This window comes from Rhinopithecus roxellana, chromosome 3, assembly GCF_007565055.1.
Source record: "Rhinopithecus roxellana isolate Shanxi Qingling chromosome 3, ASM756505v1, whole genome shotgun sequence".
Lineage (NCBI taxonomy): Eukaryota > Metazoa > Chordata > Mammalia > Primates > Cercopithecidae > Rhinopithecus > Rhinopithecus roxellana.
The window spans coordinates 101,567,463-101,584,101 of record NC_044551.1 but is presented as its reverse complement, the minus strand read 5'-3'; positions in this window follow the sequence as shown (position 1 = coordinate 101,584,101).

Here is a 16,639-nt window from a genome sequence, read left to right as displayed (position 1 = left end):
CCCAGACATTTGGCCTCCTGGAGATTCAAAAACCACTGACATAAGGCCGATTAATAAAAGAAAAGGCATACAAATTATTCACTGTGTATGCAAAGGAGGCTTCAGAATGAAGACCCAACACCCCAGTGAGGTACAGAAGTTTATATTCCATCTTGAGGTTACAGAAAGAATGGGGACTTGGGTGACCAAAGAGGTTATGGGAGGTGGGGAGAAGAGGAATTCTGGGGAGGAGTAATAAGTGATTACCAGGCAGAATGGATGGGAACAGAGGTGAACTAGTAAATTGCTATGTTGGAGTTTGAACAAGTCTAAGAGACAGCCATCAGCTTGCCAAAGGGTCTATTCAGGTTTGGTTCACATTCTTGATCTTCTTTTCTTCCATAGATAATGAGACCAGAGGAACGGAAAGAAAAACCAATTATTTTCCTTTGCGGGCCCAAACTTTAGGCAGATAAAGGAACTTCAGAGATCAACTTTATCCTATGCTTTGGGGGAGACCCAGATTAGAGGGACCTTGAGGCTTCTTCAGTTCAGCATGTCAAAGTGTCATATTTTGGGGCATTGGTTTCTAAGCCCCAACATTAACATTTATCGTTTTTGTTATTAAATGAAAATTTCCACATGCTGAAAAAAAATGCTTGTGGTTTGATTTTTGAAACAAAGTTCCTGTATTTATCAGTTATATAAACAAACGAATTACTCATTTTAATTAAGCTTCTTTAAGTCGGGATACTGTCACTTCCAACCAGATAGCATTGAATAATATCTATACTAGTACTAGGTATAGAGTACTATGACTGGTATAGCCTAGATCACTTGCCTACCTGGAGTAAGAGAGAGATACTGCTGAGGGACATCTCGGCTGCAGGAAAGGCATTACGCCAAAGAATAGGGCCATTCCTAGTAAAAGGCAACAAAAGAAACTCAAGGAGACATAAACATTCATTAAGTAATCTAATGTCAACTACTATCCTGAAAATCTCTCTCCCTAACTGTCCCTGTTTTCTGTGGGTTACAATAGCCACATTAATCACAGAGTATTAGTCCCATCACTATGACAACTTCTGAAAATCTCATGAAGAAAATGATTTACAATTAGAAATAAAGATATAAGAAATAAAAAGATTATTAGAGGAGGCTTCAACATGATGAAGTGATATTTAATCTGAATTTTGAGGAAAAAACATGTAATGAGACAAATTCAAGAGTTCAAGGTTAAAGTTATCCTAAACATAAAGTCCCTTTAACTCTAAAGAATTTAGAAAATTCTGCTCTAATTCATATGTAGAAAGAAGCAAGAGACAGCTGCTCTCACCCTAACAACAAAAAGGCTGGAAAAGCTACAGAATAATAATTGTTTAAAGCCCATTAGAAAAGAAGACAAAGAAAGTCACGTGAATTAAACACCAGAGAGCAATGTATCCTTTTCAAGAGAGAAGAGACACACCACTGGTTTCACACCTGACAGAACTTCAAGAAGGAGAGGAATATACCTGAAACATAGTCACCAAAATTTGAATGACCTTTTAATAGCTTCATGTGGGAAACATGGTAGGTCACAATCTGAAGGAGCCCCAGCCACAGAGCAGGGCTCCAAGCACACAGTGTTGTTTCCGTGAGTCTTCCCTGAGTGCTCAGGAGTAGTATATCTTCCCAACGTGGCAAAACCCCGTCTCTACAAAAAATACAAAAATTAGCTGAACATGGTGGCGCACGCCTGTAATCCCAGTTACTTGGGAGGCTGAAGCATGAGAATCACTTGAACTCAGGAGGTAGAGGTTGCAGTGAGCCAAGATCATGCCACTACCCTCCAGCCTGGGGGCCGGAGTAAGACTCCATCTCAAAAATAAACAAGCAAGCAAACAAACAAACAAAAAGTAGGTGCAGACAAGACCTGGCAGAGATACCCCTTGAGATGGTGTGAATGTTTGTGTGTGTGTGTATAAATATGTTTTTTATAATAGGCATTGTGCATATATGCATATATATGATTTCTTTATATAATATGACATTATATATTTTATATTATATAGTACTATATAATATTTATATTTATTATAAAGTATAATATATGCACATGTAGTACATAACACATATAAATATTTAATTTCTTTTCTCTCTCTCTCTCTTTTTTTTTTTTTTTAATTGCCCAGGCTGTAGTACAGTGGCATGATCTCAGCTCACTGCAACCTCTGCCTTCCAGGCTCAAGTGATCCTCCCACCTCAGCCTCCCAAGTAGCTGGGACTATAGGTGCGCACCACACACCCAACTAATTTTTGTATTTTTGGTACAGGTGAGGTTTTGCCATGTTGCTCAGACTGGTCTCAAACTCCTGGGCTCAAGCAATCCTCCTACCTCAGCCTCCCAAAGTGCTAGAATTATAGGCATGAGCCACTGTGCCCAGCCAATATGTAATTTATTTAAAAACCTTTTTGTCTGAAGCTAAAATACTAACAATGATTATGCTGTTTATACCATATGTAACAGTAAAATATAAAATCACAAGAACACAAAGCGTGGAATGAGATAGAGGAAATTATTCTATTTTAAAGTTTCTTGTGTGTTTCATTCAAGTAGGTGATGATTTAATAATTCACACTGTAAACTCTAAAGCAATTATGAAAAATAAATTTAACACAAAAATTATAAAGATAATACATAAGAGACAACAGAATACTAAAACTAATGCAATTCACTCGAGAAGTCAGGAAAGGAGGAATAGTAGAGCGAAGAATATACGAATGAAATATAAAACAAACAGGAACATGGAAATCTTAAATACAACTATACCAATAATTAGACTAAATGTAAATGAACTAAACATAGTCGTTGAAAGATAGATATTATTAGATTGGATTAAAAAATCATGACCCAACTTTATGCTGTTTATAAGAAACATATTTTGGTTATGAAACACAGGCAGGTTGAAAGTAAAACGGTGGAAGAAGGTGTAGCCTGCATGGTAGATGATGTCCAGAGAAGGAGCCATCAATTCCTTCTTTGCCTGGACAAGCAGGCTACTTCTCACATCAAAAGGGTACAATGTAATTATCCCCTTGAACTTAGGCTTAGACTGACGTTAGTGACGTGTTTAACAAACATAATACAACAGACATGACATTCTGGGACCTCAGAGGCTACTTGATCATAAACCTTGCAGCTTCTTCCTGAGATTCTTAGAACGCTTGCTTTTTGGGTGCTCTCTTTGAGAAACCAAGCACCAGGTAGCGAGAACCCGGGGTCCTTCCCTGTATAATAAGGAAAAGGAGAGGGAGGGGACAGAAATCATATGAAGAGATCCCTCCGCATGGACAGAAACATCTGGAATAGGAGAGACGTATTTCTCCACAGAATTCCATAACTTTGGTGTTTTCGTTTTTTTCTTAACACATTGGACTTACCTATGAAGTACAGGGTCAGTTTGGAGTGACAGAAAGGAAGTGGGTAGCAATCACACTAGGGTGGAGATGCAGAAATATTGGGCTAGCCCTGCATGAGGTTATTTCCACAATGCCACTGTCCTTTGGGTATTCTCCTGGGACTATTGGGGAGAAATATTGATTTCCCTCCCCCCGGAATGCTCTAAAGTGAATTTGATTAATAAAATAATTCAGATAACTTCAAGTTCTTTCCACACCCAAGGCTGAAAATCCATTCACCATTCTATTTCCCACCCTAAATAATATCTAGGCACATTGTCTGACATAATATATAAGAAGTTCATCAATGAGGTTGAGTAGCAAATATTCAATATTCAATAAAACATTCAACAAAAATGCAATAAGAAGCTTCAATAATAAAATGTCAGCAATGTGGAAATGACCCAGATTTTAATGTAAACATCCTCTATTATTCTATTAAAATTGAGAGACATTATATTCCAAATGTATTGAAGTCCAAATTGAAGTTATTTTGCCCTGATGAATAAACCGTTTGTAAATTAAAGTCCAAAGGCATTACAATTAAAAATCAGTTCTCCTGGCCTAGTGACATAATAGTCCAAAGTCTGAAATTCAAAATTCATCCTTCCTAATTCAATTTCCTTCAGGTTAAGTTCTTAATGCCTCAGTAAAGCTCTGGTTCCTTCAGCAGCCTTCTTAGCTTGCTTCTTCTTAGAATGGATGTAGTTCCTTCTGTACATCAAAAGAGATATGAGTTCAGTGTTAGCTCTCTGCATGAATCCATTTCCTAAGATCTTGAACATTTATTATGATACACAAGTTTATTGTAGACCTGGCTTCACAACTACCAACTTGATAAAAGAAGACAATCCCCAGTCTCTAGACAGTTACTGCAGGCAAAAGTATATACACAAAGCCCAATTCTAAGAGTTGCTAAAGGCAACGTGGCAAACATTCAATGATCTCTGAAGGAAAGAAAGTAGACAAACTATTGGTTTAGCATCACCATATGCAATCAGTTGATGCCTGTTGTTCAGAATCCACAAGTTGCAAACTTGAAATCAATGGGATGAAATCTACAAGCAACACATTAATGATGGCACTATTCATTCACCATTCCTGTGGACAATCTTTCTAAACTCACTGTGTCATTTCTCAGAGTGGTATTTGAGATATTGCTGCCTTCTTACAAATTTTAGAAATTTGAAATGGTGGCAGCCAAGTCAGCAAGTATTATTTGAGGTGCTCATCTTTCCTGGCCAATGTATTTAACTACTTAGTCTTTCTTGTTCTTTTCTCTGGGCTCCTGGAATTTCCATGCTGACTGCAGGTGAGTGGTGCCTTGTAATATGGCCTCCACAGAGTCTGTGAGAAAGCACTTATCAGCTTGTGCTGTTACCTCTGCTTCTTGCATTATAATTGCCTAGGGAAGAATTTTACCTTCACATTGAATATAGCCAGAAAAGAACACTTAACTCGATATCCACTTCCAGTAGAATGAAGTTGGACCCCCTACCTCACATCATATACAAAAGTTATCTCAAAAGGGATCGAAGATTTCAATGTAAGAGTTGAAACTATATGCTAAATGAAAGAACCTAAGCACAGAAAGCCACTTATCATATGATTCCATCAATGGAATCATTCTGTACATTTATATAAAATGTCCAGAATAGACAAATCTAAAAGGACAGAAAATAGAGTAGTGGTTACTAAGGTATGTAAGAAGAAGGGAATGAGAAGTGACTGCTAATGCATATGGGTATCTTTTAGGAGTGATAAAATGTTCTGGAACTCAATAGTGGTGATGGTTGCATAATCTTGTGGATATATTAAAATCCACTGGATTCTTCACTTTAAAAGGTAAATTTTATTGTATATGAATTATATCTCATTTTTACAAGAAACAAGGAAAACACTCAGCATACTTTTGAACCAAAGCTGTGGTTGATACTTCAGAATCTTGTGCCCCTAGAGCCCAGTGAGGACCAATACCATCCCATATCCTCAAGATGCTATCTTTCCTCTTCCCACAAATAATTCATGTTATTTGGCACATTCTCTTAGAACCAGTTCTACCTGATTTTGCAATAATCATTTCAAAAAAGCAACTATTTATGTAACTCAAGATTCTTCAGGTTGCCAAGTTGAACTAGGTTCAGCTGGGCAGTTTTCTGGTCTTGGGTGGGTATATGTGTCTGCATTCAGATTCTGGTCAATGAGGGATTACCTAGTTTAGGACAGCTTTAGCTGAGTGGATCATCTTTGCTCTACATAGTTGCTCATTCTCCAGCTGGGCTGGGATTGTTGTCATGAGGCAAAGCAGAGTTCCAAGAAAGAAAAAGGAAGTGTTCTTAGAGGAAGGGATATATCATTACTTGCATTGCATTCTATCGGCCAAAGCAAGTCATGAAGCCAGGCAAGATTCAAGTGAAGCAATATATGTTTCTTTGCTTGATAAGAGAAGCTATGAAGTCACATTCTAAAGGTTATGAATTCAGGAAAAACTAAAGAGTATTGGGCATTTTTGTAATATACCACTTCCTAGAGCAGAAGTTCCAAGACAACATCTATGCAGTTTTTTTGGGAGGCCAAAGTGGGCGAATCACCTGAGCTCAGTTCAAGACCAGCCTGGTCAATATGGCGAAACCCCATCTCTACTAAAAATATAAAAATTAGCGAGGCATGGGGGCACACACCTGTAATCCCAGCTACTTGGGAGACTGAGGCAGGAGAATCACTTGAACCTGGGAGGTGAAGATTGCAGTGAGCCAGGATCGCACTATTGCACTCCAGCCTGGGCAAGAAGAGTGAAACTCCATCTCAAACAAATAGAAATAAATAAATAAATAACGCAGTGTCAGGCAGTTCTTTATAGCAGGGTGAGGATGGACTAATACAATGTGTCAAGTGGGTAATATAATTATGTGAAGTGGCGAAAGGTAAGTCATCAAGGAATGAACTGGAGAGTACATGCCCAACTTAAAACATTCAACTTATTAGCTTCAGAAAAACTAAAAAGGGTTTCAAATATACTTAATATAGTATATTACAGACCTCATGGTATGTGTGGTTATATTTACATATTCACCTACTTACATATTTACATGGTCATAATAATGCAAACACTGAATATTAATTTAACAACTAAAAATGTGATGTAACTACAATGGGAAAATAAAGTAGGGAGAGGTATATGTATTTGAATCAGGAAAAACACAGTAAGAGTTGGAGAATAAAAACCCAAAGATCAATAGAAAACTTAAAACATCTCAAGTATGAGTATTGCTGGTATAAACTAAGACAAGTCTTTGATTTACTGAGAAAGTCCTAAGATACAAGCCAAAACACAGAGATGTAAAGCTAGGCAATGATGTTAGGTTGTCCTATATGTTAGATTAGTATCTGTATTTGTCTAAAAATAAGTGTATTTGAAAAAATCTAGGCAAAGTGGTGCAAAAGATAATTTAAACCATGTGCTAATTATACCTAAATACATGTAGAGGAAGCAGTTTTTAAATTTCCAATTGCAAGTTATCAATCTTCTTGGCTGTCCTTGAAAAAGTAGTTAATGTAGCTGCAGAATGATAATAAATGATTATGAAACCTCCGTTTACTGGAAAGATTTCCAAAATTCATCAGTATTTACTTGAAATGACTCTACCCACAAGCATGGGTTGAAAGTCACTACCTTTAATGACTTTAAGATACCTTTCTTCTCCTTTAAGATAAATGTACTAATTTTGTCCTAAGTAAAGTCTGCTATTTTAAGGCCAACCTTAAACTTCATATTGAGAAAATTAGTATGTGGAAATTCATGCAAAATCTACAATAGAAGAACATGAAAGCAAAAACATTCTAGAATGATGAAATAATCTTTTCATCCCCTGGTTTGGGTGCAGGTACTTATTTTTAGCTCAGAGGCTTTATAATTTTTATAAAATAAGATTACCTATAAATCTTCCTTGTCAGAAAACCAACAGTAATTGACAGTGTTTTTCGGATTTTGGCTTCCTTGAAGCAATTCTCTTTCATTTTCTGTATTTTGAAAACCACATACCAAGGCCAATTAGATTGATGTATTGGCTAGTGGGCATGGGTAACCTACAGAACGAGGAACTGACCAGAGCCATTGCTCCCACAGGCACACTCATGAGGCACACCTGAATCTCATTCAACCTTTCACTGTGGAATGCCCTCATTTTAAGCAGAGCCTGTGGGTAATAAACAAAGTACATCTCAGTGGTAAAGCCACTCTATCCTGTTGAGCAGACCACATCTTCAGAACCACAGGGAAACCAAGCATCATTTTGTGAATTTTTTTTTTAAAGGCCAACGACAAGGAATCAGACCAATCTGTAATTTCTGGCCTTCGTGTCTTACCTCTTACTTCAAAATCATAGATGGAGATGGAATGGAGAGAAAAATAGGGGATTATGATCAAACATTTTAATAATTTTAAATTACTTTGTGATGGCCATATTCCATAGAAACACAATGACTATCGGTTTAAAGATTAAAGACAAGTTTTTACTTTTTAAATTGAATTGTGTAGACGTGTATTGGGTATATACTTTGTAAAGAAGCCTGGGCTAGGCAGCCTGGGGTTTGTTAAGATGAGTAGTTTACAGACCCAGGCCTAAAGATTTTACAGTTTAGTCATGAAATCAGGTATTTAACCAGGGTGTGCAAACTCACCATCTTTAGGTATATCTTGTCCACATCCTTGTTTTAGTTGCTTGTTTTGTTAAGTTTCTAATTTGAACATTCTAAGCTGTGTATGAACTCTCCAGCTCATTTTCTGCTGATTTACATTCAGCCACTCTACACAATTACATTATCCACTGGGCCCCTGATGGAACTGAATTTACAACATTGATATAAACATCAAATGTACTACATAAGCAAATGAAATAAATTGGGAGAGAGTGTGTTAGAGGCGAACACATATTTTTGATCTGAAAGAGACTCACTTACGAATCTTGATTCTGCCACTTAATATCTATGTGATCTTAAGCAAGTTATACTTATTTGAACCTTGTTTTTTCTCTAAAAATGAAGCTAAAAATATTGCCTCACATTATAGTTGTGAAGACTAGACAAGATAATATTTCTGATTAGCACAGGATCTGCCACATTGCAACATCACTATATAATTTGGCATCTTTCCCTCCCCTTGAGTAGGTGAAAATGGAAGCTTAGAAGGATCCATTAATTCTCTCTGGGTGGTCAGGAAACACTTCACAAAATCAAGTGGTCATTTGAACTGGATTATAAAGGAAGGAAAAGATTGCAATCAGCAAGGAAGAGATGTGAGACTTTCTAAGGTTTAGGGTCTCCTATTGTGGGTAGATTGGAAGCCAGGTCACTGATAAGGGTTCTGTGGTGTCAGAGACTTACAGAGATGGTGATGGAAAAAGTGCCAGTAAGTGAGACTAAGAAGAAAACATAAGTGACATGGAGATTTTATGACTATTTTCCATTTGCCCTTCCAAATCCACTTTCCACCGTGCTCTGTGCTCTGGGAGGCTGACCTGTCTGAGCTGCATCCATGGTTCTCTTGTCCTCTGGCATGGGGTCTAATTTGGCCAGTGGGAAGCCTTGGTCAAGATCAGAGGTTAGGAAGAGAGTAAAGTTAGGTTATTTATTCTCCCTTGCTGCCTCCCTACCAGACTACCCCAAGTTAGCCATATCCCTCTCTGAAGTCCACAGCTTCTGTCAAGTGGTCTGCTCCATGCAGCAGTTCTGATAGCTGCTCCCATCTCTTGCCCCTAGAGGTGGTCACAGACACTCCTATCTTTAGCTCAAGAGTACTGCCCAATCCGTGGTTCACTTCTTGTACCCTGTCACATCTTTATAAAGAGCCCCTTCATTACACTCACTTCAATTACTCAGTGTGAATGTACCATCTATTTCCTGCTAGGATCCCCTCTGATTCAAGGGGTAAATCTAGGAGGGTGCAATGTTCTGGAAGCCATTATAGAAGAGTTTACATAAATGCTACAGAGCACATAACAGGATGAAGACTAAAAAGAATCAGGCTTTGACTTTCTCTTCTTTTTCAGAAGACTGGTGTGTGCAGGAGACGGGTTGGAAGGTTTGGTGGAAGAAAGGAAGAAATGAATGGTAAGAGAAAATAAGGACAATGAGTAAAAGCTATTGCTTCAAAACAGCTGATGCTCTATGGGTACAAAGGGGAGCTAGGACCTTAGTCTGAAACAGAGCTAATCTATGTCTTTAAATTTAATGAGAGACTGAAATAGCACCACAAAACTGACTTTTTTTTTTCTTTTTTTTGGAAGGAGGCAAAGGACATGAACAGACACTTCCCAAAAGAAGACATTTATATGGCCAACAAACATATGAAAAAAAAAGTCAACATCACTAATCATCAGAGAAATGCAAATCAAAACCACAATGAGATACCATCTCACACCAGTCAGAATGGCAATTATTAAAATGTCAGGAAGTAGTAGAGGTTGGTGAGAAGTCTATGGAGAAATAGGAATGCTTTTATACAGTTGGTGGGAATGTAAATTAGTTCAAACATTGTAGAAGACAGTATGGCGATTCCTCAAGAATCTAGAACCAGAAATACCATTTGACCCAGCAATCCCATTACTGGGTATATACCCAAAGTAATATAAATCATTCTACTATAAAGACACACGAGCACATATATTTACTGCAGCACTATTTACAATAGCAAAGACATGGAACCAACCCAAATGCCCATCAATGACAGACTGGAGACAGAAAATGTGGCACATACACACCATAGAATACTATGCAGCCATAAAAAGGAATGAGATCATGTCCTTTGCAAGGACATGGATGAAGCTGGAAGCCATTATCCTCAGCAACCTAACAGCAACAGAAAACCAAACACCGCATGTTCTCACTTAGAAGTGGGAGTTGAACAGTGAGAACATATGGACACAGAGAGGGGAACAACACACACCAGGGCCTGTCAGGGGGTGGGAGAACCGAAGATGGTGTTCATTGAGGGGAGGGAACTTAGAGGACAGGTTAATAGGTGCATCATGGCACACGTATGCCTGTGTAACAAACACGCACATTCTGTACGTGGATCTCATGTTTTTTCTTAGAAGAAATAAAGAAAAAAAAGAAAGATTCACTCTTCCAGCACATAAGTTGGAGAGCCATTTAAATGCCAGATACAAGTTAGAGTAAACTTTAAAGAAATAAAAATACTTTAATTTCCCTCACGAAGTTAATAAAGGAGATAGCTGTGTAAAAAAATATTGTGCATCTGAAGCAGATATAACCAGTCTGAAAAATAAAAAATAAAAAAACACAAAAAATAATTGTGAAAAAAAACTGCTTGTGTGTGTGTGTGTGTGTGTGTGTGGTCAACTACCTCATTGCCACATGATTCAAATAGCCTTCTTAAGTTAGCAAATCACCTTCTCCCTGGAATTTTAATGTGACAGAAAGATTTTGAATATGACCAAGAGATAATGAAAGATGAAATATCTAGTTCAGGCTTACCTCTCTGAGTCATTCCAGTTATTAATCATTTATAAGACACCATAAGCCACCTCTAGGAAAATGATGGTTCTTTATTGCGTGTTAAAAATATTTACATTTTCCTCTACCAGCTGTATATAAGGAATTGATATTTTCTGAATTGCTAAGTCAATAACATCTTCCTTGAGCCATCAAAGGATTTGATAAACCAGCAAAACACAAGAGCCTGTGCTGCAAATAAGTGGGAGGCACTCGGGCTGTCAGGCAATTAAGTGGACCTGAATAAGCTGATGTAATTAAGCCTCTTACTGCATAATTATCTTTATTTTAAATGTGTCTTTTGATGAAACATCTGTTCCCTGCTCCAGATATGAAAAGAGGGACCCATGCTCATGAGGAAAACAGAGCTTGTGAGGCCCTCACACATGCTGCCTGGGCTGCACAGATCCAAGGCAACAAATGTTGTCATTTGTTCCATCTTCGCATGCAAGAGGCAGGTGTCCTCCTGTCCTCAGCCCATGTTCGCCTGACCTCTGAGCTTATAGCAGCTGCCTGGAGTCCTGTTACACAAAGCAGCTCCTGGGTGCTGAGGGGACACTCAGAAGCAGGGGTTGCATCTAGCTATAAGGACCAGTGCTTTGGCCATCTGCAAAGAAGAACAATCACATGTGCTCAGCAAGAGAAGGTTGGGTACTGATGGTCAGCAGGACTTCCTTGGGTCCCTGTCTCCAGCCTCAGTGCATGACCTTATTCCTTTAATCAAAGGTAAATCCGATCAGTCAAACCAGAGCACATTAAGGGTGGGCCAGCATTACCTTGGTGAATTTCTGTATGTAATTTTGTCTACCCTCAGTTCTGGAGGCTCCAAACTCTAGTTTGTTGAATCTCTATTTTTTGTCTGAATCAGACATTTTGAATCACACTAATGAACATTTAAGTGGAAAAGTCATAAGCTTTGGTGGGAAAGAAACCTGATTTTATATTTGGGGGATGCCAGTTGTGGGCTAGGTGATCAACCATTTGCTGTCTTTGAGCCTCTCCTTATCAATTCTAAATTAGAGATAAGGATACCTATCATGTAGGATCATTGTGAGAATTAAAAGGTAGACAGAGGGCCTAATACAGCAGCTGATCTGAACAAACATTAACTCCCTCCCCCTTTCTCTGGCCCACCTCCTTCCACTGCCCTTGCAGAGGTCTTAATGCCAGTTTCTTAATTAATAGTGACAAATCTTCTTTAAAGGACACTGACCAACACCACTTCTTTCTACAATGTCCCATAGCTGGGGATCAAGGAGTTGGACCATCAGGATGAGTGTTTAATAGAATCAACAACAGCCTAGTGCATCCAGAGAAACAACACCATTCATCAGTGATCAGAGCTTACACCCCTGAGCCTGAGTCACAGCTTTCTTGGTTAATAATGGAGACAAATTTCCAGTTTTGTTTTTTTTTTTCTTTTTGAGACAGAGTCTCTCTGTCATCTAGGCTGCAGTACAGTGGCACAATCTTGGCTCGCTGAAACTTCCATCTCCCAGGTTCAAGTGATTCTCCTGCCTCAGCCTCTCAAGTAGCTGGGATTACAGATGCATGCCACCACGTCCAGCTAATTTTTGTATTTTTGTTAGTAGAGACAGGATTTCACCATGTTGGCCAGGCTGGTCTCAAATTCCTGACCTCAGGTAATCCACCAGCCTTGGCCTCCCATGGTACTGGGATTATAGGCATAAGCCACCACACCTGGCAAAAAATCTCCAATATTTTTATCTTAAATTCCTATATTCTGTATTCTGGATAGATCATTCCTGACTATTCCTCTCCCTCAACATATTAATATTATTCATACTAGATCAGCTATTGGCATGCTAGTATCGTGAGGCAATGTCTTAGTCTTTTTAAAAATAGCTTTACTAAAATGTAATTCATATATCATGCAATTCATCCATTTAAAGTATACAACTCAAAGGCTTTTAGTATATTTAGAGTTGTGCTTCCATCACCATAGTCCATTTTAGAACATTTTCACCACTCCAAAAAGAACTCCAACACTGTTTACACATGACTTCTCAATTCTTCTATTCCCACATGGCCCTAGGCAACCAGTAATCTTCTTTCTGTCTGTATGGATTTGCCTATTAAAGACATTTCATATAAATGGAATCATACAATATGTGTTTTTGTGTCTGTTTTCTTTCACTTAGCATAATGTCTCCAAGGTCCATTCACGTTGTGGTTTGTATTAGTACTTCATTCCTTTATACTCCCAAATAATATTCCATTGTGTGGATATACTACATTTTATTCATTCCTCAGTTGATAGACATTTGGGTTGTTTCTACTTTTTTCACTATTGAGAACAATGTAGCTATGAATACTCACGGCAAGATTTTACATGAACATATATTTTTAATTCTCTTAGGTATTATACTTAGGGTTGGAATGGGTCATATGGTAACTCTAGTTTTTTGAGGAGCTGCCAAATTGTTTTTCAAAGTGGTTGAACCATTTTAAATTCCCACCAGCAGTGCAAAAGAATTCTAATTTCTCCACATCTTGCCAACACTTGTTATTACCTGTCCTTTTGATTATAGCCATCATAAGAGATGTGAAGTGGTATCTCTTGCTGTTTTGATTTGTACTTCCCTAATGGCTGATTGTCTTAGTTTTTTGCAGAAAATATTTCAATGACCCCCACTACAAGACACTGCCTCTGAGAGTATCTTGCTCTGACTTCTTTGTTCTTCCTAGATGACTAACAGCCATTATAGGCTTTACTTCAGCTAGACAGCTATCCAAGAAGGTACTTTTTGGCCGAGACATTTGCGATAGCCTGCTACACATCATTTTTGTAATGGGGAAGAAGATAAGTAGGATATTAGGAATAACTTCTTCATCTCAAAGCAAGGGCATTACGGAGGGCACTGAGAGAGAGTCTCGGAGGCTAAGCCAAGAGGAAAAGTTGAAATCAAATTTCTTCATTAATTCACTATTTAGAACCAAACTTTAATGCTTAGTCATCAGTGATGTCAGTGATGTTATATTTATATGTCACTTATGTGGAAGGAGGGAAATAGAAGCTAAAAATGGTATCGTGAGAGCAGCATATGAGCCCTGCCCACCTCAGCCTCCCAAAGTGCTGGGATTACAGGTGTGATCCACCATGCCTGGCCTCATGTAAAAATTTTTTAAATTTTTATATTATTACACTATCTGTATCACTGGCTAAACAGGCTTAAATGCTCACACACACCCCTATGTCAAGGCACAACACAGCTAGTAGCACTCAGACTCAATGGACCCCAAATGTTTTAGTCCATTTTCACACTGCCATAAAAAAACTACCTGAGACTGGGTAATTTATAAAGAAAAAAGGTTTAACTGACTCACAGTTCCACTTGGCTTAGGAGGCCTCAGGAAGCTTACAATCATGGTGGAAGGTGAAGGAGAAGCAAACACCAATTAACGTGGTGGCAGGAGAGAGACAGAGCTAGCAAGGGGAAACTGCCAAACACTTTTAAACCATCAGATCTCATGAGAACTCACACACTATCATAAGAGCAGTATGGGGGAAACTGCCTCTCTCTCCTCCATACTTCAATATGTCAGGATTCAACAAACTATTTCCTTCAAGTATATGTATCCAAGAGATTCAGCTTCCCCTTTGGAAGATTTTAATGCCCTCTCTCTAATCTCCAATTTTGCCCTTCCCCTAAGGTCTACATTTCATTTATAGAAATGGATTCTAATTCAGGCCAAATTCAATTACAAAATCATGTGTAAATTTTTGAGAAAATATGAATTTTTCCTATTTACCTGAAAGTTTTATTTAATTTTTTAGGCTAATAGAGGAGATACAGAGGTTCTATAGACTGGGAAATAATTTAGCCCTGGTTTTAATTTTGAGTCTTTTATTTATATTCTGATATACTTTAGTCACTTCAATGGAAGTAATTTATTCAAAGTAGACTTTTAAATGTGAGGAGAAGGACCACAGAGAAAACATATCACCACCTTTGTGGAAAGATAGAAACAAGAGATGGAGATTCCAAGATCAGATTTATCTGAGTTGTACAAATGAATGGCAATTCGATCTTGGCCAGGTCATTTCACTAGTTCAGGCCCAAGTTTTTTCATCTCTTACATGAGAGAATGACACTGGATACCCTTTCAGATCTTTCAGCACTGACATTATTTGATTCTAAGCGCCAGAGCATAATTTCATCATATATACCACACATTTTTATTCCAAAACACATTGACATCATGTTAAATTAGGTTGACTCAAGTTCCTCATGTAAACAATTGTGGCTATTGCCAAAATTTGCTAACAAACAAAACAAGTGTGTTTCAAGTTCTTTCCTTTAGTGCTCTGAGCACATTTTTGATGTGTTGAAAAACCTCAAGGTATTTCTGTATGCTGCTCTTTGACTTATCAGATCACACCAAAGATATTTCATGGAGCCTCTTTCCTATTTTTTTTCTGGAATATCATCCAAAGTTGAACAGAAATATTTGAACAAGATGTCTTAATTTTTTTAAATACATCTGTATCAGAGAAAAAAGCAAACATACAAACTAGATTTTAATCTTTCTGTTTGATAAACCAAAGCATATTGATAAGCTCCTGCCAAGTAGTTGAAATGTATTATAAATGAACATAACTTTTGTTGGACAGTGTGCTGACTGAGCTGAAGAATATAGCCTAAAGACATTTGTAGCTAGACAGAGACACCATAGGATATGGGGTTCTCAGGAAAAACCATGACAGAAATTGTGAAATGTTTTGGAAAGCAAGAATTCTAAACTATCATCTTCCCAGCAGATCTGATTACTCTCATGTGTTCTAATTTCACAGCAAACACAGATCCAATTGACATTTGGGGAGAAAGTTCCCCAAACAAACAATTAGTGGCATTCTTGGAAATATTTCTGGATTATGTATTACGAGAAGGCCTAGTATCATCATAACTCAAGTTCGTATCCACTGAGTTTCTTTGACTAAAAGGAATCTTGAGTAAGGACATGAGCTCAGACCTTAACACACACTGCTCTTTGGCACACAGACTGGGAACCACATGACCTTCACTAAAAGTCTTAACACTGGGCAGCTTAATCTAATGCGCAGTTGGATCCAGCATCTTGGACCTGTTTCTATTCTACCTGAATGTTCCATAGGACTCATCTGAACACAGAGCTCCCATCTTCTTTGCAAGTGACTTGATGTTTGAGATCAGCCCAGGAGGTCAAGGAAAAAGTCTTCATGGTCCTTACCTTGTCTCCACACAAAGGCCACTATAGTATGACTGAGGATGCCATTAAGAGAAGGGAATCAGTATTGTCTTCACTAGAAGTTTCTCTTTGCCTTGCCTTGGCAGCTGGAGAGGCCAGCCTCCACAGAGGCTTTCTCTAATGTCCACCACTGTCTTTTATGTCAAATGCACCTGTCAAATGAATGAAAGAAACAAATCCTGTGAGAAGATAGAAGAAATCCAGATTAGGGCAGGAGGAGGTAAGTAAAAAGACATATACAGCTCTTGACTCAGCAAACCTGCCAGTTACCCTCCCGTAGCCATCTTTTGCTCCCTACTTTAAGTATCCTAATTTTCTCTAACTCAATTTTCAATCAAAACTAAGTTGCTCTCCCATCTGAAGAAGTGATATAGGCATACTAGTTAGTGTACGTCATTCTTGTATTTCCCTCTAAGTCTTTAAGAAAGCTCATCTAGGTAGTAAAAAATACCCTTGG